The sequence below is a fragment of the Peromyscus eremicus genome, chromosome 8a (assembly GCF_949786415.1).
Source record: "Peromyscus eremicus chromosome 8a, PerEre_H2_v1, whole genome shotgun sequence".
NCBI lineage: Eukaryota > Metazoa > Chordata > Mammalia > Rodentia > Cricetidae > Peromyscus > Peromyscus eremicus.
This window is the reverse complement of record NC_081423.1, coordinates 46,971,979-46,996,178: the sequence shown is the minus strand read 5'-3', so window position 1 is coordinate 46,996,178 and position 24,200 is coordinate 46,971,979.

Below are 24,200 nucleotides of genomic sequence, written 5' to 3'. Positions count from 1 at the left end.
TTCTCTTTTCTGCATGCTATACTGTTTACCCACATGTACATTTGTTTTCATACACACATGGTTTATTGGCTAGGTTTCATATGAAGGAGAACATGGTTTTTTTTTCTTTCTATGACTGTGTGACTGAACCTAATACTATACATTCTAAGTTCATCCATTTTCCTGCCAACTTGGATTTCATTTTTCTTTAGAACTGAGTAATATTCATATATATGGATATATGTATACATACACATACACACACACACACCCCAAATTTTCAATATCAACTTATCTGTTAATGGACAATTAGGTTGGTTCTAATTCCTTGTTGTAGTGAATAAGGCAGCAATAAACATGGGGTGCCAATGTCTCTGTGTGGGTTACGTCGTTCTCTGGATACGTGGACACGAGTGAAAAAGCTGGGCCACATCCAAGTTGTATTTTAAATTTTTTGAGAAATCTCCAAACTGATTTCCACAACGGCTGTATTAACTTGCATCCTACCAACTGAGAATAAGGATTCCTTTCTCTCCACATCGTCTCCAACATTTGTTCTAAGATTTCTTGATGGTAGCTGTTCTGACTGGGGTGAGGTGGTATCCAAGGAGTTTTAATTTGCATTTCCCTGTTGGCTAGGGATACCAAATGGTTTTTAAAATAGTTATTGGCCATTTGTTTCTCTGTCTGTCTGTCTGTCTTTCCTTTTCTTGAACAGTGCTTATTTAATTTATCTGCCCATTTGTTGATTGACAATTTTATCTTTCTGGTATTTATTTTCTGAAGTTCTTTGAAAATTCTGGGTGTTGATCCCATGTGTGAACTGCAGCTGATTAAGATTTCCTCCCATGCTGTGGGCTGTCTGTCAACTCTGCCGAGTGTGTCCTTTGTCGTACAGAAACTTTTTAATTTCCAGGCAGTCCATCTCTTGATCCTGGGGTTAGTTCCTGTGCTGTTGGTGTTCCGCTGAAAAAGTTCTTGCTCCCTCAGTATCTTGAAGGCTATTCAGATGCTGCGGCGTGTCTTTCCCTCAGATGTTACCATGTTTCATTTTGAATTAAGATCTTTGATACATTTTGAGCTGGTTTTTGCACAAGTCAGAAAAGAAGGATCTAATTTGATTTTTCAGGTAAAAATTCATCATTGTCAGCACCGTTTGTTGATTGAATTTTTGCCAGTGTATGTTTTTGCTTCCCCTCCCCGCCTCTTTTTGTCAAAAATGAAGTAGACATGGTTTTGTCGTTTTATTTCTGAGCTTTTGATTCTATTCCATTATCTCTGCATCTATTTTAATGTCAGTACCAGGGTTGCAAAGGCAACAATATCAGACTTACTCAGACTTTGCACCAGCAACCATAAAAGCTAGAAGAGCATGAAATGAAACATTTTGAGTTTTGTTCTTCTTGTGCTGTTTTTAGGATTATTTCTTCACTTTGCATTTTTTTGACATCTTAACTCTAATATGTCATGGAGAGTTTCTTCTCTGGTCATGTCTGTCTGTACTTCTATATTCCTCTTGTGTTTGGAAGCCTACTTCTTTTTGTAAATACGGGGAGATTTCTGCTGTAATTCAAATAAATGGTCTCTTTATTCTGTTGATTTTACCTCTGTTTCCTCTACTCCTTAAATTCTAGGTTTGGCTTCTTGAATGTGTCCAGACTTGCTTCCAAATATCAATTATTGGAAATACATTTACCTAATTTTTTCCCATATATTCTATTTTTGTGTTATTTTCTTAGCTGTGTTCTCCATTCCTGAATTTCATTGTTCTATAGGTCTATAGGTCAATAGGTCTTGTTTGTTAATGATGGTGTCTATGATGGTTTTTATTTGATTAACTATCTCCTTCATTTTAAGTATTTCTGTTTGATTGTCTTCAATGTTTCAATCTCTTTGCTAAATTTTTTCTCCATATTTTGGACTTTCACCTCCAATTTCCTAACTGTTAAGTTCACTTTAGAGTCTGTCTTGTCGAGGTTTTGGATGGACTTTATTAATTCATGCATCTGTTTATATACTCATCAATTCTTTTGAATAAGGAAGACTCTTAAGTGTAGCTAGAGTTTTTCTGCCTGGCCCACAGTCAGGACAAATCTCTCTCACCCGCAAGTCCCACAGCCGCTCAGACCCAACCAAGTAGACATAGAGACTTATATTGCTTACAAACTGTATGGCCGTGGCAGGCTTCTTGCTAACTGTTCTTACAGCTTAAATTAATCCATTTCCATAAATCTATACCTTGCCACATAGCTCGTGGCTTACTGGCATCTTCACATGCTGTTTGTCATCATGGCGGCTGGCAGTGTCTCTGACTACCATGCAAGACTCCCGAAAGTTGCTTGCATCCTTCTCCTATTTCTCAGTTAATAGTATATCCTTCTGGGGTCTTTGATATAGTTGAAGACTAGAGTTATGATAAAAGATAAGTTAGATATAAAACCTTAGACTCACAAATATAAGATAGATAGGATATCTTGTAATTCTTGCTTGATAATTGTTCTGTTATATGTAATTTTACTATGTAAAAGTTAAAACCTTCCTTTTTGAAAAAAAAAAGAAAAGGGGAAGTGCTGTGGATATCACTCTGTATAAATAAAATGCTGATTGGCCAGTAGCCAGGCAGGAAGTATAGGAGGGATAAGCAGAGAAGAGAATTCTGGGAAGTGGAAGGCTGAGGCAGAGAGACACTGCTAGCTGCCACCATGACAAACAGCATTTGAAGATGCCAGTAAGCCACGAGCTACGTGGCAAGGTATAGATTTATAGAAATGGATTAATTTAAGATACAAGAACAGTTAGCAAGAAGCCTGCCACGGCCATACAGTTTGTAAGCAATATAAGTCTCTATGTCTACTTGGTTGGGTCTGAGCGGCTGTGGGACTTGCGGGTGAGAGAGATTTGTCCTGACTGTGGGCCAGGCAGGAAAACTCTAGCTACACTTAAGTTCTTTCCAGGACCTTTTAGCTATTTCTTCATTTTTGGTCAGTAGGTGATGTGTCATGGGTGGTGGCTGTGTTATATTCCTTGCACTGTTTTGTCATGTTTTACTCATCTGTTGATGTGGGTTTGTCTTGACTTTCTCTTCTCCCAAACCTATTGGTATAATCTGGTTTTTGTGCCTTGTAGCGTAGTATCTTCATGAAGTTCCGGTACACGGACTGGTGAAGCTTGGTGTTGACTATGGAATGAGTGGCTGGAGTGATCCTGTCTTGGCTATGCCAACAGGACCAAGGGTGCGGCTGCACACTAAGTGCCAGGTATGAGCAGATCTCCTACAGCCTTCCTCCATGACCCCACCCCTTTGTCTCAACTGCCTATTTCTTCAGGGACTCCCTGGAAGCCATGCTGGCCAGGAAATCAGGCAGGCAATCTTCATCCCCCCTCCCTTCCAGTTCCAATCCAGCAGTCTCAGCCCCCAGCTTCACAGCAGACCCCCTGCTGTAGCCTCTTCTTTTTCTCTGTCTCCATTCCCAGGAATCTACACAGACCCCGGTGGTATACCCAGGTTTCCTCCCTCCTGTGGACCTTCTCATCCCACCCCTTCTATCTCATCCCAATTCCTTAGTGACAGCTCCCAATACCCAGAAACATGTTCAACCCAAGATTCCCAGCGACCACACCTGACAAGATCTCAGAAGCATTCTTGACCAGGCAACCCACAGTCATCACACTCTCTAAGAGCCAGACACCGAGGAATAGAACACCCACCTAACAAACACAAGACCAAATATCAGCACCTAGAATTACAAGCATCCCAATCCAAGATGCCTACATGCCACTACAAAACCCCAATCAATCACATCCAAGACAATATGTCTGCAAGCTAGATAATAACAAGCCTACTACAGTAGACCCTGAGAAATGCAATATAACTGAAGCACAAGACAAATACTTCAAAATGGCTATTATGAATATTCATGGTCCTTAAAGAGGATACGAATAAATCTATTAGTGAAATCTATGAAAACACCAACAGTGGAAGGAAATGAAGAAAGCTGTTCAAGACATGGAAGTAGAAAGAGAATCACCAAAGAAAACTCAAACTGAGAGAAAACTGGAAATGAAAAATTTAGGAACTCAAAAGGAAACTCAAAGGTAAGCAAGCCTTACTGACAGAATGCAAGAGATGGAAAGGAAAAATCTCAGATACTGAAAGCAAGATAGAAGAAATAGATATCTCAGACAAAGAAAATGTTAAATCTAAAAACAATCTAGATATAAAACATCTAGGAAATCTAGGACACTACAAAAAGACCAAATCTACTAATAACAGAAAGAGAGGAAGGAGAAGAAACCCAGGTCAAAGGCACAGAAAATATTCAACAAAATTATAGAAGAAAAATTCCCTAACCTAAATAAAGAGGTTTCTATCAAAGTACAAGAAGCATACAGAGCACCAACTGGACTGGACCAGAAAATGAAACTAGTCAAAACACCAAATGTACAAAACACAACAAAAACAAAAACAAGAATATTAAAAGCTACAAGACCAAGTAACACATAAAGGCAGACCTATTGGAATAATACCTGACTCACTGATGGGGACTCTGAAAACTAGAAGGACCTGAATTGATGTTCTATAAATTAGAAGAAGGCCACAGATGCCAACTAAGACTACTACATCTGGCAAAACTTTCAATCACAATAAGTGGAGAAAGAAAAACGTTCTACGACAAAACTAATTTTAAGCAGTACCTGTCTTTCTACAAATCTAGCTGTAGCTCGAGTTTTCCTGCCTGGCCCACAGTCAGGACAAATCTCTCTCACCTGCTAGTCCCACAGCCTCAGACCCAACCAAGTAAACACAGAGACTTATATTGGTTACAAATTGTATGGCCGTAGCAGGCTTCTTGCTAACTGTTCTTACAACTTAAATTAATCCATTTCCATTAATCTATACCTTGCCACATGGCTCGTGGCTTACCGGCATCTTCACATGCTGTTTGTCATTGTGGCGGCTGGCAGTGTCTCTTTTACTCAGCCTTCCACTTCCCAGCTTTATTCTCCTCCTTGTCCCGCCTAGCCAATGGCCAATCAGTGTTTTATTTATTGACTAATTAGCAACACATTTGCCATACAGAACATCCCACAGCATCTAGCTCTACAGAAGGTGATAGAAGGAAAACCAGTTGGAAAAGGTTAGCCCCCTCCAAAAACACAAGGAATCTCAGACCAACAAATCAAAAGAGAGGAAAAAACCCACATCACGACAACAGAATAACCGGAATCAACAGACAGTGCTCACTGATAGTTGTCAACATGAACCACGGTGTCAATTCCCAAACAAAATGACACAGACTAGCCAGGCAGTGTTGGCACACACCTTTAATCCCAGCTCTTGGGAGGGAGAGGCTTATGAATCTCTGTGAATTCGAGGCCAGCCTGGTCCACGGAGTGAGTTCCAGGACAGCCAGGGCTACAGAGAAACCCTGTCTCAAAAAATAAACAAAAGACACAGTCTCTCATGAGATTCTTGGAACACTGGAGACAAAGACCAGACCCTGCACTGACTTCTGAGGCCACGAGACTGGAGTTCTAGTCACAGGGTACTCTCTGGTCATCAGGATCTTGTTTTTTAGTACCCTTTAGTACATGGTGCCTAGCTAGTTGCCATAAGCCACTAGAGGGGTATGTGTGTGTCTGTGTGTGTGTGTGTGTGTGTGTGTGTGTGTGTGTGTGTGTCTTTGGCAGTTATATGGTCTCTAGTGCAAATACAGAACACCCTGTTTCCTGGTTGACTGCATGATGCAACCAGCCACCTTATGTTCCTGCCAACATGGCCATGTCATTCCAAGTGCTAAGTCTTCCCTACTAAGAGGGACTGAAATCTTCCAGAACTGTGAGTCACAATAAACCTTCCCCTCTTGCTTCTGACAAGTATTTCATCACAGAAATAAAATCAGTAACTAATACACAACTGTTACCAAATATAAAAGTTTTGGAATATACAAAGTGTGCTCCTTGACTACTTTGGAATTGAATTGAAAATCAAAGCAGAGAGATAGGATCCCAACCATTTAGACAGTAAGTCATCTACTCCAAAATGCCCAGTGGATTTTACAAAGCAAACAAAAGAATGTGAGGTGAAGAAGACAGTTGAAGGCAGGTTTGGGGGAATTCATCCTTCTAAATGCTTGGATTAGAAAATACTTATGTAAACTGATTTTCTTGGCCTCCACTAAAAAGAAAGAGCAAAATAAGTCTCAAGAAGTGGAAGGAGGTAAATTGTAACACATCCAGAAAACAGTGAAATACACAATGACAGGTCTGTTCATTGAGAGAGAAATAAAAATAAAAACCTCCTAATTAACTGATAAATTAGGAGTCTTATAGTTTGACCAAAAAGTGAAGAAAATACCAATTGTTAATAATAGCAAAGAAGAGGCAGATCAGCACTGATTAGAGATGTTAAGAGCATAAGAATATTATGAGCAAATATTAACAAATTTCTTAAAAGACACAAATCTCTAAAAGTGATGCATAAAGAAAAAGTGTTAAGCCTAAAATAAGCAAAATTAAACTTATTTCATAATAAAAATTTTCCTCAAAGAAAACTCACGTAAGATGGCTGCACTAGTAGATTCCATTGAACAGATATTAAAGAAGAAATAAAACCAATTTTCGACCAATTCTATCTAAAAATGTGCTTACTGTTTACCTCCTATAATAAGAGAAGTATTTTTCAAAGTTTATGTTGTTCAGTGATAGGATTCTCAAATATGTAGAACAGTGCTTTGTACAAGGTTGGCACTTGTATTTGTTCAATAAATAAATTAAGACACTTAAATTAAAAAAATGTAATAAGAAAAAGAAAATGTGAGGTCAGAATCACTCTGATAGCAAAACCAAAGACATTATAAAACAAAATAAAATACAGCAAAAACGCCACAGAGCAGCATCTCTCATGAACATAGACTCCAGTATCCTTCACGAGATATTAGCTAAGTAAATCAGCAACATATAAGAATGATGCTACATCATGAGTCAGTACAGATCTTTCTACTATGATAATGACTAGCTTCACATCCAAAATCAAGTGAGTGTATTAAATAAAGGAAAATAATCTATGATAATACTATGTAGAAAAGGCAGTTGATGACTTTATTTTTATATCACAAAATTCTTAGCAAGCTTAGAATCTTGGCCTAATAAAGAGGAACTATGGAATATAGCTATTGTCATAACTAATGATAAAATTAATTAAATAACTGGATACTTTGCCATTACAACTAAAGACAAAATCAAGACTAACCATTACACTAAAATTTGTGTTTACTGTTCCTGTATTTTATCTTTGGGTCTCTAAAGAAACGTGTAATACTTAAGTATATTGGTATACTTTAAATTTTCCTAATCATTTGTGTTTTATCTGCTTATTTTTGAGCTTTATAAAAATTGAATCATGCTGTATCTGGTTCTGGGTTTAGCTTTTTTGAGTTTTAATTCAATATCATGTTTCTCAGATGCGTATGTGGTGTTGTGACTTCATTTATTTCTCTCTGAGTGCTATATTTCACTGTGGGCACCATCACAATGATTCTAGTATCAACTACATGCTTCATTTTAATCAGATTGGTTTTGAAACAAAATATGGAACGTATTGGTGCAGACTTATAACTGTATTTAGAAAGAGACAATCGTGTGGATCATCAATGCTGAATTCAAGCGTCACGGATTTCCCTGTGATAGGAAATTTCTCTCTCTGGCCTGAGGGCTGCTTGAGCATCCCAGATGAACATGTTTCATTCCCTCCTAAGCGTCTTGCCAGCTTCGATGGCCTCTGCTAATAACTCATGTCATGTTTGAACTCCCTGTCACAGCCTTGAGACTGAGGTCTTAATGAGACTACGAAGATAGTCCCGAGTGAAGGGAAACATGGTTGTGATACCTTCGGGGCCCTGTCAGGAAGGAGGCATCAAAAATAGCCTACTGTGTTTAAGGCGGGGTCAAGATGTGAACAGAATCTTCAGCATAATGCCTTTCTGTCCGTCTCTGTCTGTCTTTGTCTCTCTGTCTCTGTCTCCCTCCTACCCCCTCACTCCTCCTTCTTCCTCAAACCTCTCTCTCTCTCTCTCTCTCTCTCTCTCTCTCTCTCTCTCTCTCTCTCTCTCTCTCTCTCCCTCAAAGCAATGAAGAAATTGAATCCTGGAGAGAGGAAAATAAAGTCATCAAGCTTGTTAGAGGCATAGCAATGCCCCCTGAGTCTCGAGTCTGAGGATGCCAGTGTCTCTAAATCAGTAGTTACTCTGGGAATTAGTTGTGGAGAAAATTGGTGAACCTACTGAGATCATTAACACATTAACAGAGTTACCTTTATTGGTTTGGCTCCCTGCTACGAAGCAGAGAGCAGGCCCGAGGGAGGGGTCCTTGCAAGGTCAGTGGTGACTGGAGCTTATGCATCTAACCCCTAGGAGTGACTTGTCCAGGAGAGAGGCCCCGGCGGGTGCTGGGAGGTAAATCAAGCCTGTGGTCTTGGGAGGCTGGGCTTGGAGCAGAAGCTGGGGTATGGCTGTGTGCCTGTGCTTGAGCAGATGTGTCTGCACCACAGGAGAAAACCAGCTCCTCTATACTTTTAGGACAGGTTGCCACCTTCACCAGCACCCAAAGGGACTCAGGGTTCTCTCTTGTCACAGTCTCCTTCTTGTCCTGTGTGCTCCCGGGCACTCTTCCTTCTCGGTGCTTCTGTCCTCCTTTGGCATCTTCCCAATTTCTGTGTTGGATTTTCCAAATTTTACCTCTTCTACCCGCTTTATCCCTCGTCTCATCTCACTCATAGAACCCGCCCTGTACAGCGAATTCATCCTGCCCTTCCCACTGTTCAAAATCCTATACGGAACAAAATCAGACACCTCTCCAGCAAAAAGCATCACCCAGTAGCATCAGTCACAGAAGCCATCTCGCCCTGCCCACTCCTGGCCTGATTGTTTTTAAAGGGCGGGAGTTCCTACCAGGCTCCCTTGAACCTCTAAGTCCACTTCTAATCACTCACAGCTGGAGCTGCGACCAGAAGGCCTCCCTTGCAGTATGATCTCCAGCTCTGCCCTGTGGGGACAATCACAGGGCACCAACCACACTGCCCCTCCTCGTCACTGCTCCAGCTTTGCTCCTGCACAGACACAGCAAGGGCATCCTTCCTACCCCAGCGGCCGGCCGCACAGGCTCTGTTTTGTCAGCTGGGTCCTAGTTGAAGTTTCCAGTACACCTCCAGCCTTGCCTTATTAAAGGCCAATAAAGAGAAAGCTAAATAAAACAATAACAGCTTCTATTTATGGAGTGTCATGGAATGCAGGCGCAATTCTAAATGTGCTTTTTTACACCTTATCTCATTTGGACCTCCTGGCAAACTGCTGACTTTTAGACTTCTTATTAGCCCCATTTAACAGAGTAGGGAACTAAACGGCAGAGGTGGTTTTCCAGCCAATGACTAGCTCTGCTCTGACTGCTCCACGCTGCCCCAGTCCATGACCAGTGGTATTTACAGACTCTAGCACTTTGCTGCCAGATGTTGCTTAGTGTGGCCTGCAGCTTTGTATCACAAACTGCTGGCCCAGGGCTATGAGGGCCATTTCTGCTTGTCCTTTGAATTTCTTCGGTGCGGCACTCTTTATTAAAGGGAGGGAGTACAAATAATAAGACACAATGTGTTCCTGGTGAGGAATCGCAAGGGATTTTAATAGGGGTGGAAGGAGGTCGTTCATATGTGTTTACTTTTTAGAAATTCTTCTCTGGTGGTTTGCGGAGGGTGGGCTGGAATGGGATGGCTTGTGGTTGGAGCAGCAGCTATTGTGACCCAGTTAGTTCTTAGCAAACTAAGGAAATGTATGTGGATGTCTACACCTGTGTGTACGGATCTACAGACACAGATACACGCTGTATCAGCTCTCCATTGTGAATGTCTACACCTACATGTATGGATCTACAGACACAGATACACACTGTATCAGCTCTCCATTGTGAATGTCTACACCTGTGTGTGTGGATCTATGGACACAGATACACTGTATTAGCTCTCCATTGTGAATGTCTGCACCTGTGTGTGGTGGATCTATGGACACAGATACACACTCTATCAGCTCTCCATTGTGAATGTCTACACCCGTGTGTGTGGATCTACGGACACAGATACACACTCTATCAGCTCTCCACTGTGAATGTCTACACCTGTGTGTGTGGATCTAGGACACAGATACACTGTATCAGCTCTCCATTGTGAATGTCTACACCTGTGTGTGTGGATCTATGGACACAGATACACTGTATCAGCTCTCCATTGTGAATGTCTACACCTGTGTGTGTGGATCTATGGACACAGATACACTGTATCAGCTCTCCATTGTGAATGTCTACACCCGTGTGTGTGGATCTACGGACAGATACACACTCTATCAGCTCTCCACTGTGAATGTCTACACCTGTGTGTGTGGATCTACGGACACAGATACACACTCTATCAGCTCTCCATTGTGTGACAATCAGTTCACAGGACGGAAGACTTCCTCTGGCTGCTGGTCGCAGAGGTCTTGGCCAACGGTGCATTTGCACTGCTGCTTAGAGTCTGTGGCCATGCAGCACATCGGTGGCATGCGACAGAGGAGAAACCAAAGGAGAGGGGAAGCGACTAGGTCTCCGCATCTCCTTCAAGGCATGTTCCTTCCTTCTCATTCAGTCCATCTCCTAAAGGTTCCACAACCTCCCAATGGTGCCACACATTGGGGACGTCTAGTCCTCAGCATATGGACCACTGCGGGACATTCCAGATCTAAACAATAGCACATACTGTTGTGTGAACTTGGCTCAGGGAGAGAAGAACTACTCCCGTAGATCAGGCCTTACCAACAGACTTTAAAGTACTTGCACTTAAATCCAGTTTGGTGAACCAATGAGTTTACTGGGTTTACCTATGCAGTATTGGGTAAGGTTACCACAGCATCACAGGTGATCCCCCAAGCAGCGACACCCCTAAAAAGTCCTCCCAACATGGACAATGACTTCGCCATAGTTTCAGAGAGTTCCTCCCTTCCCAGTTAACCCTCCATACTCTATGAATGTCAGCACCTTCAGAGAGAACTGGAGCTGAGGCAGAACTGCTTGCAGTGGCTGGACTTCCTGGTGACAGTCTACTGGTCCTCCTGCCATCTCCGACTGTGAGGAAAGGAAGGTCTACTGGCCCTACTGCCATCTCCAACCGTGAGGGAAGGAAGGACGGCCACTAAGCCTGATCTTGAGTCTCCGAGATGAGTAGCAACAGCTGGTCTGGTGACTCTGGTAATTTAGGCTCTTGTGCTCAAGGGAACAACATCCCAGCTCATACGAATATGTACTTCATACAGTCAGTAAATACAGTTTGTTAATAAACAACCTTGTTTTTCTACAAAAGTAGGCACTTTCATTAGCAAGTGTGGGCACAGAAAATGCTGCTACAATGAATAAAACCGACCCCTCAGGGAGTAATAGATGAAATGTATTCCTTTGCCACCAAATCCAGTGTGGGTCCGGAAGTGCTCGAGAATTCGTTCTATACCTTCTGGCTCCCCCCTCTCACCCCACAGCCATCATCAGAGGGTGCTGAGGTGGGCAGAGACTTCTGAATGTCTCGGTTCAGAAGTGAAATATGTCACTTCTACTCTGGGGAAAAACATGTCACCTTTGTTTCTGGGGGAAAAAAAAGGCTGTATTCTTCACACTCTTAGGAGAGTGGAAGGAAGTTTCAGCAAGAAAAGAGGACATGTCACGTGCTGCTGATGTGGTCTTCAGCTCTCTAGAGGGCCTGGTGAATGAGTGGATTTTACTGCTAAGGAATACAGAGACCCTTGGCACTGAGGTAAAAAAAAAAAAAAAAAAAAGATGCTAAAAGTGAGTCATTCTTGAGCATCACTGCAGAATATCTTTTTCCCCAGTAAAATCCTTCTGGAGGGCAAATACAACCCTTTCCATTTCTTCTCAGTCGCTATGAACACTGCTTCTGTGCCTCTTGTTCATATCTTTCATTTCTTAGGCATTAAATATTCTTGGATGAGTAGAACCCAGAAAAGCCCCAGGGAGAGATGGCTGCTGGGCCTGAGCCAGGTTGCCGCTATATCACTACCCTGGCTCATCTGCTTCTCAGCCTTGTGATTCCAATTCTTGGCTCCGAGCAACCACGGCGGTTCCATGCAAGCATCCTCAAGGTTGCTCTCACATCATCTGAGCTGTGGGAATGAAATCTCCAAAGTTCTCTGCCATGGACCAGTCATTTCAGTCGGGGCTTCTTTGAGCATTTTGCATGGCACCTGATTTTCTTGTACAGAATACGGGTCAGGGGTGAGCAGGGCATACAAGAAGACACAGAATTATCAAACACCTGTGTGCCCCGTATTATTCCGGAAATAAATATTTTTCAACACGAGTGGCTCTCTGAGGGTAGAGGTGTTGCTGTAGTGCTGTGCTGAGGATTTCAGCAAGGTCTCTGTGCAGGGGGAACTAATGAATGGGCAGGCAGATTCATTGCCACATGGCAAAAGGAGCTAACCCCTGCCACTTGTAGGCTTAGCGTAACCACCCGCTGCTGCCACCAAAGGGGGGAATTGTAGCTCCTACCTTGAAAGGAGTGGAAAATAGCACACAAGTTAGCAGGAATAGCCTTTGGTGTCTTGATTTGGTTTCCAGTTTCCATTCTAAAAACCAGTAAAGGTAACCATCCAGACTTGAATGGCTCTAAAACCACAGAACAAAGCTGAAGTGGTCCTATGTGTGTGGCTCATGTGGGAATGTGTGTGTGTATGTGTGTGTGTGTGTGTGTGTGTGTGTGTGTGTGTGTGTGTTATTGTTCTTTGATTCTGATGAGAAAATATTGTCAACAGAAACAGCAGCTGGCAGCTTGGACACTCTGTGGAAAACAACCAAAGTGGGTCTGTTTAAGGTGATTTAGAGAGAGAGAGAGGTATGACATAAGCGGAAATCATTTTTCCCTTGTTGCCGAGGTCATTGGCTCAGTACTAATTGGCTTGACTTGGCAACTTTTTATGTGCATTATGTCTGTCTTCATCTTCAAAGCATTCTGGCAACAATAGAGCTGATTCTTCCGGGGTTTTACTAGGCTTTGGGGCCCAGAACAGCCAGTCTGGAAGCTGCACTCATCCATAAGGGGTAAAATTTGTGGCTTGGGTGGGGCACAGAGCTGGGGCCCAGCTCTGGAGAGCTGAGTGTGTGCCCCACCCACAGCAGCATGGTCACACAGGGAGTTACATTCCCCTTAGAACAAGGAATGGGGAAGAACATGACGGGGGTCCCAGGAAGGACTGGGAGAGGGCATCTTCCATCTCCTGCAGGAAGTTGACGAAGGTGCCTGGCCCAGGCTTTTCTTTTGTGGTACCTAAAGCTGCCAAGCACAGAGTCAGGGTCTTGTTTTAAAGGGAAGATGAAAAGTGTTACACATACACACACACACACACACACACACACACACACACACACACACACACTGGAGTATCACTCCAAATTAAGAGAGAAGAAGATTCACCATGCTACGGCATAGGTGAAGCTTATGGACATTGTGCTGGGTGAATCAAGGCAGCCACCAAGACAAATGCAGTCACGTCACTTGATGACTCAAAATACTCTAGGAAACGTGCCACGTGTCAAAGGCTACAGAGTCACGAGGCCATGTGCTCCCACAGCCCCACCTTCCTCAATCTAATGAGTTGCTGGCTACCTGGCATGTGACCACCAGCGTTAAGATGGCTTCTCAGGCATACTTAGGTTAGTAGACAGAAGAGTAGTGGTTGCCAGGAATGGGGTGGGGGAGGTGGAGAGTTGGCATTGATTGGACACAGAGTTTCCATCTGGGAAGATGAAAACATGCTAGAGATGGATGGTGAGGTGTTTGCAGAGCAGTACAGCATGGAGCACACGCCGAGGATGGTCAGAACCTAAGTGTTATGTTGTAGTATTACAGAGTTACAGAATGCCTGTCCTGATACCAAGCCCTCCCGGAGGGCACAGTCACATTTACAGAGGAGGAAGAGGAAGAGCACAAAGAGGTTCTAGAAAGAGAGAAGCCATAGGGGGAGGTCTCCTTGGGTACCAGAGGCAATGTGGAGGTGCTGGGTGGAGATGCCTAGCAGGGACAGAGACCCTGGGGCTGAGCCAGAGCTCCTGCTCCAGCTTTGGACTTGAGCTCTGATCCTCCTGTTCTGAGGGAAGGAGTCTTTCTATTATTGGCCTCTCTCTTCTCTCTCTCTCTCTCTCTCTCTCTCTCTCTCTCTCTCTCTCTCTCTCTCTGTGTGTGTGTGTGTGTGTGTGTGTGTGTGTGTATGTGTGTGTAAGTATTTGCCCCTGCGCCCACACTTGGGTTTCTGCAGGGAAGGTTCTCAGTGTAGCCGTTTTTCAATAGTCTATAAGTTCAGGTTAGTTCATTTGTTTAAATCCTCCATCACACTGTGCACAGAGGTCTGTCGGTGACGGGTGTGACTCCGGAAGCTCCACGGACTGTAGGCTGGGGAAGAGGTGATGGAGTAAGGGTCGGAAAGAACCTGAGATGTATGATTGCCTTCTTTAGCATATAAGAGAGTCTTACCAGCCCCAGGAGACCCTTACCTCCTGAGGGTTGTCATAGATCTTCCTAGGTGGACCCTATTGTCACCCCTGTGTCCCCAGTGACTCTACCTTCCTTTTGTTCCTCTGGATGTTTCCATTCTATCTGCCGTATTTTCTCCTTAGCACTCTGTAATTCCTGGCCATCAGTGACTCCACTTTTCATTTTTTTTTTTAATGCTGTCTCAACCCCTCCTGAATTGCCACTTGGGGTGGTGGAATGAGGTGGGTCTAGTGCTCTGTGGGCTGCACTCATTGAGGATGCTCTTGAATCCCTTTGCAGAGCTTAAAGATGCCGGTGCTCTGGACCAGTTATAGCAACCTTCATGCGTCTTCACTGCGCATGTCTGTGCAGGGCATTTCCGGGAGGGTTAAACGAGATGAGAAGACTTGCCCTAAGTGTGGACAGCACCATTCCGTGGGCTGAGGTCCTGACTGAAAAAGTCAGAAGACATCAGCGCTCATGTCTTCTGACTGCAGACTCAATGTCACCAGCTGCCGGTTGCTCCTGTCACTGCCCCGCCCCCTCCACCATGATGGATTGGACCTCCAAGCCGAGAGCCAAATTAAACGCTTCCTTACTTCAGTTGCTTTGGTCTGGTGATATCACAGCAAGGGGAAGAGCCATAGGGGGTACCAGGTACTTTGCACTGAAATACGGTCTTATGGAGAAAAGTCAGCAGGTTTCCTGTAAACGGTGTTTTGCTAACAGGGATTTCAGAAGAGGTGTCTGGGTTGTGGTTGCATAAAGAGAAGCCTGGCAAGGTTGGAGGAGCAGGAAGGGAGGGTTTATGATCAAGTGTTGGCAAATCCCAACAGGAGACTGCACAAGAGGCCCAGACTGCCTCCATGAATCATTACCGAGGAAAGCAGCACTCACTCCACAGTTCTCTCTGGAGTGAAAACTAAGTCATTTAGGTGGGTTTGGAAGCACAGGCTGGTAATCCCAGTTACTCAGGAGGCTGAGGAAGTAAGAGTGTGAGTTCAGGTTGGGAGCAGGACTTGGCCTTGTCAGTCACATAGTCCTGGATTTTCAGGCGAGGTAAACTGTAAGAGTAAAGGGGTTGGAGAGACTCACACGAGGGTTGCAGACTGGCGACTCTTAACCCAGTCAAAAGGACCATGAAGATTAACCAACAGAACTCCACCCCCGTTTCTTAGTCAGTGTTCCGTTGCTGTGAGAAAAATGCCTTGGCCAGGGCAACTCCGATAAAGAAAAGCATTTGATTGGGGCTTGCTGACATTCTGAGGTTTAGTCCATTTTCAACATGGCAGAAAGCATGGTGGGAAGCATGGTGGTACACAGGTAGATATGGTGCTGGAGAGGTAGCTAAGAGTTCTGCATCCCGATCCTCAGGCAGAAGGGAGAGGGGGAGGGAGGGAGGGAGGGAGGGAGGGAGGGAGGGAGGGAGGGAGAGAGAGAGGCAGGCTGATTGGGCCTGGCTTGATCATTTGAAACCCATAGCCCACCCCTAGTGACACACTTCCTCCAATAAAGCCACATCTACTCCAACAAGGCCACACCTCTTAATAGTGCCACTCCCCAGTGACTAAGCATTCAAATATATGAACCTATGGGGGCCATTCTTATTTAAACCACCAAACCTTGTCAACTTGTCACACAAATACTTTAAAATGTAACATTTCATTTCTGGCCCCTAAAATCCCATTTTCATCTCACAATTCAAAATGCATTAGTATAGCTCTTAAAATTCCCATAGTCTTTAATAGTCCCAACACTGTTCAAAAATCCAAAGTCTGGTGCAGGCCTTTATTCCCAGCCATCAGGAAGCAGAGGCAGGTAGATTGTCATTAGTTTGAGGCCAACCTGGTCCACATAGTGATTTTCAGGCCAACCAGGGCTACACAGTGAGACCACATCAAACAAACAAACAAACAAACCCAAATTCAAAGTTTCTTCTAAGGCTTATGACAATCTTTCAGCTATAAGCCTCTATAAAATCAAAACCAAATTACACACGTTCAAAACACAAAGGTACAGAGTAAACATGATCCCACAGCCAGGAAAGAGTAGACCAAGCCCAGCTGGGCAAATGGCAAACCCTGGAGCGCCATATATAGCATCTTGAGACTCACGATAGAATCATCTGGCCTCCAAAGGGTGTGGGTACCCAGCCCCTAACTGAGCTCCCCTCTCCACACTCTACCTGTAGCTCTCTTCAGCAAGTGTCCACCATTTTAGTGTCTCCCAAACCTGGAGTCTCCATGGCAACTGAATCTTCACTTTTGTAGACACATTAATGACCTCTCGTTAACTCTTTGGAAGGAATCCAACTCTACCAGATAGTACCTGACCTCAGTGGTCTTCTGGAACCCCGGTGCAAGCTTTCGTGACCCCCTCACTCCTGCATTTTACCATGCCTGAAAAAATAGTACTGCGTGACTGACACTGCCAAGTTCTGCTGCCCGCTTGACATCTCTTGATGAACTGTGGTTCCCTGGACCACAGTTATAGCAACCTCCATGAATCTTCCATAGCAACAACCTTGGAGATACACACACAGGTGGCTGCTTTGATGTAGAGAATATTTTGCTCTACATCAGAGAAATCTACACTTTCAGTTAGGCTCTGCCTTTTAAATGAGTTTGGATTTTCAAAAATGGGAGCCATTAATCAATGCATGGAGTCTAACTCTCAGGATAATCCTTCATAATGTCCCAGTTCACAGTGTGAAATGTCCCAGTTCACAGTGTGAGCTTTTTCTTAAGTGGTGATAGCCTGTTCACAGTGAGAGCTGCTTTTGAACCTGCCTGGCCTGTAGCTTTAAATTCTCATTCACACTCCTCTTCTTTCCAAAGTGGACATTTCCACTGTATGTCTGTTGTCTCTCACTGGAGTTCTGCTTGAAGGTAGCAAGCAATAACCATGCCAGAGCATGGATGTTAGGATCACTTAAAATTACACCCACAAAATAACTTACTTCTGAATTCAGCTGCACTCAGGTTTTTGGAACACAGGCAGAAAGCAGCCAGATGTTTATATATTTATTTATTCAAAATGTGGTACAAGTGGTCTCTAGCTCAGTTCCCAGTGTTGGTTAAGCGGCGGCGACAGAATCCTTACACCCAGAACAATCTTGGCTCCCCGACTGTTGAACCCCTCTATGACCTCACTTCTCTGCTAGTTCTTTAGATGGTAGACCCACTTTCAATTCCTTCTCCATATAGCAAACGAGTTGAACTTGGAAAGTGATCCCTGGGCTGGTAGGATGGCTCAGTAGCAAAAGGTGATTGTAATACGGATTGAAGACCTGAGTTTGATCCCCAAGACCCAAATGGTGGAAGTAGAGAGCCAAGTCCTGCAAATTGTCTTCTGAACGCCATATGTGCTCTGTGACGTTCACATGCCCACACTCATACACACAGAGAGACACAGAGTAAGTTAATAAATGCAATAAATCCATAAATCCAAAGTGATTCCTTCCATATTAAAAATAACGATGCGTTCACTGTGCTTTTGAACATAAAAAGAACATAAATCCAAACATCCTAAACAACCCCCTACCCTGTTCATACCTCTGAGGTCATTAATGCTATCTGTTGACTATGTATCTCTCCACATCTCTTTTTAGACACCCGTTTGAACACATCACAGATACACTTGTATCCGTAGCTTTTACAGAAATGAGGTGAAACTGCCCACAGTGGATGGGGCTTCCTTCCTGAGAGCTAACACATGGTTCTTGGACACAGACCATGTCTCTGTCCTGCCCAGACAACGAATTGTCTCTCGCTTACCTTCCAGAGGCCCGGTTTGTCTACATCTGCTTCCTGCATGTTCCCCCAGCTCAAGCTGACCCCTCTTGCCCATGCTTTAGCGATATCAACCAGCTTTCTGCTTCACCAACATTCCCTCCCTCCCACCCGTGCTCTGGAACGGAAGACACATTTGTCTAGCTCACTCACACCGCAATGATGGTACTTCTCTCCTTCTCTCATATAATTTTCTGTTGTTATAAAAAAAAAATTTCTGAGGCTGAAAGCCATATGCAGAAAGCTGTCTATTTTGTTCACAGTCCTAGGTCTTGCAAGGCCGGGATAGGGCAGATTCCTCTTTGCTCAGTCTCCAGCAGGGGTCTCTTGACTGCATCACAGCCTGGTCAAAGGGCCGAACAGCAAACATCCAAATGTAGAATGAACCAGGTGGTGGCCTTACAATATCAAGGGAGGCAAGTGACTATGTGAGACCAGCATCAATGCCTTTCAAAGGTGACACCCACAAGCACCTAACTACATCCCACCAGACCACACCGTAACACTGCCACCCTGAAGACTAAACCATGGCATCCAAATCTTAGGGAACAAATTGAATCTGACCCAAAGCACTCTGAAAAGTCAGGTCAGTTACTGTCCTTCCTCCTAAGACCCTGTTGCACAGAGCCTACTGTGTTCCTCACCAGCCTGTGCGCACTAGGGAGGAAGCATGGGCTATGTCTTTTGGAGTTGCATATAGTATAGGCACACAGTAGGTGTTCAGTTAGAATCTGAATAAACAGCTTAAGTTGATGAGCAGAACAGTAAATAAGTCATCAAGTACCAGGCCACATACTTAGGAGTTACTCTTGATGATTAAAAAAAAAAAAAATCAAATTAGTTATTGCATTTAGCCCTGCTGCCCAAAGGCATCCCAAGTCAATTTGATTCTCCCTGCCCCCACATCTTTCCCCTGGCCCAAGCGCCATGCCCCTTTGTTGGGTCACTGAGGCTTCCTCTTCACTGATCTTTGTGTTCCCACTCTTGTTTCAGCAGAATCTGTTCCATTCTCACAGCAGCCAGATGACTCTTTAAGACTTGCTAATCAGATATTAATTCCTGTCCCAAATCCCTCGCTGTTTCTTCCCCCGGCACTTGGCTAGAGCCCCTCCCCCCTGCCCAGCCTGTCAACCTTGAGTACTTACTGAGATTCCTTAAAAATGCAACAACCCGTATCCCCTGTGTTCTCATGCCCCAATTACACTGGCTACTTTATTATCCTGGGAACCTGTTAGGCTTGTCCTGCCCCAGGGCCTTTTCATTTGCTGGCTCCTCAGCCTGGAATAATCTTCATTCTTCACATGGTTGCTTGCTGCTTGTCATCTGGAGCAGGGCTCAAATGTCACTCCTTAACTGAATTTGAGTTTCTGGAGACACTCAATAAGGTAACTGTGCTTTGCTTAGTGGCGTGCTATCTAATGCAGCATCCCCTGTAACTATTTTTTTTTTTTAACCTTTTCTGTCCTTCATCTCCCACTGGAATCTGAAACAGTTGGCTTTTCAGTGTGTAGAATAGATCTGAATTACAGTAGATCCCAGTAATGAGCTGCTAAGTTACTGAACGAATCTGAGTTTCAGTATAAGAGAACATACTGTATAGAAATTATAGAATTATAGAGAATACGCTGTATAGAATTATAGAAAGTATGGAAAGCCAACTAACTTGAGGACAAACACTTTGAATTCTCTCTGTCGTTGGAATTTTCTAAGCTGTTGATTTTGATGAAAATAAGGACATGGGTCTGGAGTGACGGCTCAGAAGTTAAGAGCACTTGCTGCTCTTGCAAAGCATCCAGGTTTGATTCCTAGCACCCACACAGCACTAACAATTCTGGGTAACGCCAGTCCAGGGGATCTGATGCCCTCTTCTGACATATGTGGGCACTACATGCACAGGGTGCAAAGCCACGCATGTAGACAAAACACCCCATGCACATTAATAAAAACAAATGAACATTTAAAACAAAAGAGAGTAAGAACGCACTCTGCTGTTTACAGTCCTGGACCCCATGGGATTTAGATGGGCTAATGGATATGAAAATCCTCATTGAGCAGAATAGCCATGTGTATTATCACCTCCAGCATAGGTGAATGATTTCACTGACCTGCACAACAGTTTCTCTGCTGTGAAACAAAGCAAATCTTTGTCCTGGAGCTGCAGTTCTACCCAGGGAATCCTCCAGGAATCCACTGGAAGCCGTCAGGACTTACGAGTGGAAAAGCCCTCTGAGCAAGAGAGGATGAAACACACAAAAGATGGTGCTAATTTATGAACATCAAGTGCACCAGAACAATTTCCACTCAGAAACAACAGCGTCTGTGGAAAAAAAGCCTCCCAGGAAGGCCCTGCATGTAACATGGCCTCTCAGAAACCTCCAGCCCAGCTGCCCGAATAGCTCCTGTCTGCTGTAGTTTGGAAGCGCCTGTAACAGAGGCAGACGTCTGTGGGCCCTGCTCGCTGAGGGCTCTGGATCCCAGTTAATGAAAGAGCAGCACACTCTCATTATTTATTCATCAATTTTTTCATGGCGTCAGACTGGCTGAAACTGGGTGTAGGCCCTTCTATTTATATGTTGCTAACCGCCAACCATTCTTAACCAGGGGGCCCATCAAACATTTGCGGCTGTTTGGGGCTCGGGTTCCTTCTAGAAAATAAGTACATTGAGATGTTACAGAAATGGAAACCGAAGGGAGAAAACAAACAAACAAACCAGAGCGGATGGAGGGCTTCTTCACATGAGATAATAAACAGATGCCCGATCCCATCTAACTCCGAAGCAACCCTGAGTCCTAATTTAAGAACTCCAACGGATCGTGAATCTCCGTGTTCCTTGCGTCTGTCCACAGAACGCCTCCATCACGCTGGACATGTAATGGCATTTCTACAAATAAGTTGAAGCACGTGGATTCATCACACCCTCTTTACCATTTCTGGAGTCACTGTATGTAAAGGCAGTGTTTGCTTGAACATCCCTTCCCAAATATCCAATTGTCTTCCATTTAACTTGCGTTTCCTTCAATATAAAATTTCTGAAGGTAAGCTGTGTTTGTGAATATTCTCTTAGACGTCTTAAAATTTTTAGGTTCTCATGGCTTACTAAATACTATTTTAATATACATCGGAAAATTCTGAAAGAAAATTTCTGGCTTTAATTTTATGGTTTAATATTTTTCTGCTATCTCTTTATTTAGCTATTTGGATTTTACAAAGAACATTTGATGATTTCTGATTTTTATTCTAATTTCCATTCAATGCACATAGGAAAATAAGATTATCTTTAAGTTTTTAAATATATTTTAAAATTATAATATGAAACAGAATTACCTTTTCTTTTTTACTTGGAGCATTTCTCTTAACATTTCCTTCTGGGTATGTCTTTACATCCACATTCCTCAGGATCCCACCTAGTCTGGAGATGCACTAGTGTCTGCCTACATGTGTGCAATGATTTAACCATCTCACATCCAGATCTCTTCTAACTCTAGGCTATAAATTTAGCACATGCATAGCTTCATATATATTTGAAGTCAGTTTCTCCTGAGGTTCTTAGGATAAATTTCTAGAAGAAAACGGTACAGTGTGAGCACAAGAAGTCTTTAGGCTCTTCTTACACAGTTTCAAGAGTGTCTCAATGAAAAAGAATCCTTCCAGGTTTATGCTTAGACTTGTCTACCATCATTGATAATTATCAAATATTCAATGGTGCTTTTTTTCTTCTTTTTGAATGGACTCGGAAATATATATTTTTATGTGTGCATGATACAAAAATTGATTATTTACATCAATTATTCACTTTATTCTGGAAAGGACTATTGAATAATTTGGCCATTGTAAATTGTTTATATATGTTTTCTTTTTTTTTTTTTTTTTTTTTTTTTTTTTTTTGGTTTTTTCAAGACAGGGTTTCTCTGTGTAGCTTTGCGCCTTCCTGGGACTCACTTGGTAGTCCAGGCTGGCCTCGAACTCACAGAGATCCGCCTGGCTCTGCCTCCCGAGTGCTGGGATTAAAGACGTGCGCCACCACTGCCCGGCTTATATATGTTTTCTTCATCAGTAAAATTAACAGCTTCATGATCGCGATTGTGTTTCTTGTCTTTTTTTTTCTTTCAGTCACTGTTGACCTGTTACTTTCTCTTCCATTCACAGTTCCTCTTTGTCTTAGGGTTGTTAGCGCTGTGATAAAACACTATGACCAAAAGTAAATTGAGGTGGAAAGGATTTATCTGGTTCATGCTTTGATATCACTGTTCATCATTGAAGGAAGTCAAGATAGGAACCCAAAAACCAGAAATGGAACCTAGAGGCAGGAACTGATTGATGCAGAGGCCAAGGAGGGGTGCTGCTTACTGGCTTGCCCTCATGGCTTGCTCAGTTTGCTTTCTACCACAATGGGCTGGGCCTTCTTACATCAATCACTAGTTAAGAAAATGAAGCTAAAAACAGCTCATAACAATAGACCTAATGACAGATCTTGATGTCATGAATCTTACAACACAACTCAGGGAACAAGGCTGCAGCTACATTAGTACATCTGCCCCTTTAACTACCTCGTGCTTGTATCAGAGGACTCCATGGTCAGGGACACCACTGACAAGCTCCAGTCAGAGAGGATTCCCTTACTCTCCTGATTTTCTATTGATTCACCTTGCTTTTAATGTGTTGTTTTGTTGGAAACACTGTGGCTGCTGAGTGAAGACAGGTTGGGAGGCAGTCAAGAGTGAAAGCAGTGTATATTTTGGGCTTCTATGTCAAAAATCAAGTGTCCATAGGTGTGTGGATTTATGTCTGAGTCTTCAGTTCCATTCCATTCATCAATGTGCCTGTTTTTATGCCAACACCATGCTGTATTTATAACTATAGCTCTGTGGTAGAGCTTGAGGTCAGGGATGATTCTTTTATCATATGGAATTGTTTTAGCCATTCTGGGTTTTTCGTTTTCCCATATGAAGTTCAACATTGTTCTTTCAAGGTCTGTAAGGAATTGTGTTGGAATTTTGATGGGGATTACATTGAATCTGTAGATTCCTTTTGATAAGATAGCCATTTTTACTATGTTAATCCTACCAAATCATGAGCATGAGAGGTCTTTCCATTTTCTGATATCTTCTCCAATTTCTTTCTTCAAAGACTTGAAGTTCTTGTTATATGGATCTTTCACTTGCTTTTACTTGTTAGAGCTACCCCAAGATATTTTATACTGTTTGTGGCTATTGCAAAGGGTATTATTTCCCTGGTTTCTTTCTTAGATTAAAGAAAGCATCTTCAACAAATGGTGCTGGCATAACTGGATGTTAGTATGTAGAAGAACACAAATCAATCCATATTTATCACCCTGCACAAAACTCAAGTCAAAGTGGATCAAAGACCTCTACATAAATCCATTTACACTGAACCTGATATGAGAGGAAGTGGGGGAATAGCCTTGAATGCACTGGCACAGGAGAAAACTCCTGAATAGAATACCAGCAGCACAGACACTGAGATCAACAATTAATAAATGGGATTTCATGAAACTGAAAAGCTTCTGTAAGGCAAAAGATACCATCAGTAGGACAAAATGGCAGCCTCCAGAATGGGAAAAGAGCTTCACCCACCCCATATCTGACAGAGGGCTGATCTCCAAAATATATAAAGAACTCAAGAAACTAGACATCAAAAAAATGAAATAATCCCATTTAAAAATGGGGTATAGACCTAAACAGAGAATTCTCAATAGAAGAATCTCAAGCAACAGAGAAATGCTTAAAGAAGTGTTCATCATCCTTAGCCATCAGGGAAGTGCAAATCAAAATACTCTGAGGTTCTATCTTACACCTGTCAGAATGTGTAAGAATAAGATCAAATCACAAATGACCACAGTTTATGCCGGAGAGCA